Below are 4234 nucleotides of genomic sequence, written 5' to 3'. Positions count from 1 at the left end.
CTTAGAAATTCATCCTCTTCTTTTTGATCCCCCAACTATTAAATTTTTTTACTCATTATTATCTCCCCTTTGCAAAATTGAATCCTCTTGATTTACAGAGAGATGCAAGACTGGCCGACTTTTAAGAAGAGGAATACTTAACAACAGAAACAGATTAGAGAATTGATAACATGCATCTCTAACACACAGGGGCTTGACATTTTAAATTTTTCTATTTATAAATTTAAAAAATCCCCAATAAGATAATGATAACAATAGGGATTTTTTTTATTCAATAAGAGAAAGGTTAAATATGTAAAACCCTGTATTTTAACATTAGATTAAAGCATATGAAACACATAAGACATAATTAAAAATGTTGATTTTATTGAAATGAATTTTATCTCTATACATGTATAAAAAGATGATCTACATAAAATTTTAGTCTAGGACTTAAAAGCAGAAGTCTCTGATCGGACTGCAGCTCTACAGTCTGGACTTAAAAATAGCAACATAAGCAATAAAATTGGACAACCTTGCACAGACACATAATCTGTCTTCATAAAAGTATAATCTTTTTAAGATAAACAGTGTCAGAGAGTCATATCATTTATATAAATAAAGCATTCAGCAAATAAAAAAAATCTTAACAAACCTTATCTAGCTATGTAGCATTTTGCAAAAAACATTTTCTCTGCATCCATTAAAAGATGACTTAAAATGCCAATGAGATTAAACATCAAATAAGAAATGAGTCCCTATAGCTGCCATTATAATCTCTCAGCCCGGGAGAAGTAAGGTGTGACAATCTGATCCCATCACATGGCAACCGACTTCAGTACAAAAAGGTCAGAGACACACGACCTTAAATTATCTGCTGGCAGAAAGTCTCTTGATATAATGTCAAATGAAACAAATTAAATATGACACATGAAACATGATTTTTATGCCACATACACGTTAATTTATTGCAATATTTCCTATAGTCTGTCAAAGTGACCAGTGGGTCCGCTGTCTTTATCGTCCTTCAAAAGCAAAAAAAGGAGACGCAAAGGCAGGCAGGAGAGGACTGGAGACGTAATAGGCACTGATAACTGGCTATACCTGTACAGAGGTTAACGAACACCGAAATCTAACCTACAACAAGAAGGTCATAGGTTAACATAAAAATCTAACCTACAATGTATTGGTCAGAGGTTAACTTCAAAATCTAAGCTACATAATGAAGGTAAGCTATTTAAGATACATTATTTCTAACATAAAAATCTAACCTACAATGTATAGGTCAGAGGTTAACTTCAAAATCTAAGCTACATAATGAAGGTAAGCTATTTAAGATACATTATTTTCTGTGAAGCATCCTACATGCACAGACATATTCAACTTATTTAGTACCTTTAATAAAATATTACTTGTTTGATTTAACTAGTACTCTAAACAAAATAAAGTGTGCTTGATTTCACTAAAACTTTTTATGAAACAGAGGGCATTTAAGTCACCTTTAATAAAAGAGACTTTGATTTTTTAAGTTGTACCTATAAGACAAGAATTCAATGTGATTGACTTACCTAGTACCTTCCGTCCACTTCCTCCATCTGCCTCATACACTCAATCCTCTCCACGGACAGGTCAGGGTTCATCTCCGTTACTGACTTAATGGCCTCCGCTAGCAGCTGTCATAAAATAGTTAAAGTTAATACAACAGGAATATGAGTATTAGTACGAGAGATTTACAATAAAGTGCCACGCCACAGCATGATACGCCCGTCAAAATATTACACAATTATCTTTAACAGTTTAGACTGCAAGAAAATCACTTCAACCTTGATTCTAAGATGTCCATGATTTTTCCATTTTTAAAAACAAGATGTGTTTGTGAAACACTATGCGCCCAGCGGCAACAAAGTTCAAAAAATCTATTTTTAGCATATTGATCACAGTCAAGGTCACAAGGTCATTGATCATAGTGTCATTCGAAAGAACTTAATCAGTGGAGTATGCATACTAAATATGAAGTCCCTATCTCCTATGGTTCAAAAGTTATGGCAAAAAGTGTAAAGAGCTATTTTTAGCATATAGGTCACAGTCAAGGTCACAAGATCATTGACCTTGCCGTCATTTGAAAGGACTCTATTAGTGGCGTATGCATACCAAATATGAAGTCCCTATCTCTTATGGTTCAAAAGTTATGACAAACAGTGGAAAAAGCTATTTTTAGCATATAGGTCACAGTCAAGGTCACAAGGTCATTGACCATGGTGTCATTTGAAAGAACTTAATCGGTGGAGTATGCATACCAAATATAAAGTCCCTATCTCCTATGGTTCAAAAGTTATGGCAAAAAGTGTAAAAAGCTATTTTTAGCATATAGATCACAGTCAAGGTCACAAGATCATTGACCTTGATGTCATTTGAAAGGACTCTATTAGTGGAGTATGCATACCAAATATGAAGTCCCTATCTCCTATGGTTAAAAAGTTATGACAAACAGTGGAAAAAGCTATTTTTAGCATATAGGTCACAGTCAAGGTCACAAGGTCATTGACCTTGATGTCATTTGAAAGGACTTTATTAGTAAAGTATGCATACCAAATATGAAGTCTCTATCTTTTATTGTTCAAAAGTTATGGCCAAGGTTAAAGTTGACAACAGACAAACAGACAAACAGATAAACAGACAAACAGACAAACAGACAGGACAAAAACAATATACGCCCGGGATCTATCGATCCGGGCACATAAAACTATTTCTTTATCCATCCCCTGTGCTGTAGGCATAATTATAACAAATATTACATAACTGACAGATTTCTATACTGTTTGTGTTAGACTTTGTCAAATGCCGGCCATCATAATAAACAATATCAAATTAGTCTTAACAACTTAATCTATGCCAAATTAATTTTGAAAAGAAAGGCTGGCCATCAAATGACATTTGCTATGACCAGCAGTTCTTCTGTCTAATCCCAAAAGACAGATAAGGCAGCGCTTAATCAGATAGCCTTCCTACATTGAACTCATTAATTAATCTTTGACTGGATGCTTGTCTACTCATTACTCCCTAAATATTAATGGATCTGCACTTTTTATCCTAAAACACTTTTAAAACATATAAAATACTCCATGATTTCTTTTTAGATTCAATGCCAGACAGGTTTTATATTTATATTTCATACGGTCAAGTAGGCATGCTGATTCAACCCCACCCGATAAAATTAGTTTTTAATTAATTAATATTATATAATATCAGATTATTAGTTTATTATGCAATATCAAATAAGTTTTAATTATTTTTTATCAAATTCATTTTAAAACTTAGCTAGCCACCAAGAGCTATTTTTAATCTAACAGCTAGGCTGGCTGTCCATTTGCCCAATACCCAAGGGATAACACCAAACCTCCTCACACTAAACTCATTAATTTCTCTCTAATTTGACATGCAACTTTCTGCTATCAAAATTCTTCCTGACCAGTGCTTGATAATTATGCCCATGGGACAAACTGAATTCCTCTCACTAACACTGAAATTTGTTTAAGATTGCTGTAAAGTATATGATGAAAAAATAAGTTTTTACTTGATTTAATACTTTTTAATAAGGATACAACTCTATTTTTTACATTTTTAGGATTACGAAATCTAAAATTTAAAAAACTTAAATTTTTGAAAAATTTCACTAAAATTAAAGGTCACAGTGACCTTGAAATAGGTCGCGACACACCTTCTACCTAAGATGTATACTTTTGCCAAGTTTGATAGCTCTAGGTCTAATAGTTTTCTAGTTATGAGCCGGACAGGATTTTTCCATATTTGGCCATAACATCTTTATTAAAGGTCAGAGCGACCTACTTTTGGTGCGCGACACACCGTCTACCCAAGAAGTATCAGTTGACATAGTTTGATAATCCTAGGCCTAGTTATGAGCCGGACACGAATGGACAGACGGACAGACGGACGGACATGAAGCCTATAACATAATACATCCCGTCTTAAGACGGGCGTATAAAAAGGGCTTGATGAACAGAAATATCAAGTTATAAACCCTAAGAAATTACTATGAGATTAATCAATCAGCTTTTGATCCTAGAGAGCTGTTAAGAATTATTTGGGAAGGGGAGAATTAAGAGGTAATTTATTTCCTTTGTTTTCTTTCATAGCCTTTGTTGAACTTACCGCGTCGTGGTCAATATCATCCCCGTTTTCTTCCTGCGAAATCACAACCTTTTTCTCCACTCGGGTTTCAGTTTTACCGTCTCTC

General features: G+C 33.9%; 1 long non-coding RNA gene across 1 annotated transcript; it reads right to left on the bottom strand.

Moving 5' to 3' along the window:
- Positions 1-349: 349 nt before the first annotated feature.
- Positions 350-4234, bottom strand: LOC134263138 (uncharacterized). The gene is made up of 3 exons (XR_009991188.1): positions 4150-4234; positions 1548-1652; positions 350-1116 (listed from the first exon to the last, which is right to left on the bottom strand). It is a non-coding gene; the product is annotated as an uncharacterized LOC134263138 (long non-coding RNA).

This window comes from Saccostrea cucullata, unplaced genomic scaffold, assembly GCF_032062105.1.
Source record: "Saccostrea cucullata isolate Sc308-1 unplaced genomic scaffold, CSIRO_AGI_Scuc_v1 ctg11490, whole genome shotgun sequence".
Lineage (NCBI taxonomy): Eukaryota > Metazoa > Mollusca > Bivalvia > Ostreida > Ostreidae > Saccostrea > Saccostrea cuccullata.
The sequence above is the reverse complement of the archived record's forward strand: the minus strand, read 5'-3'. Positions and strand labels throughout refer to the sequence as shown.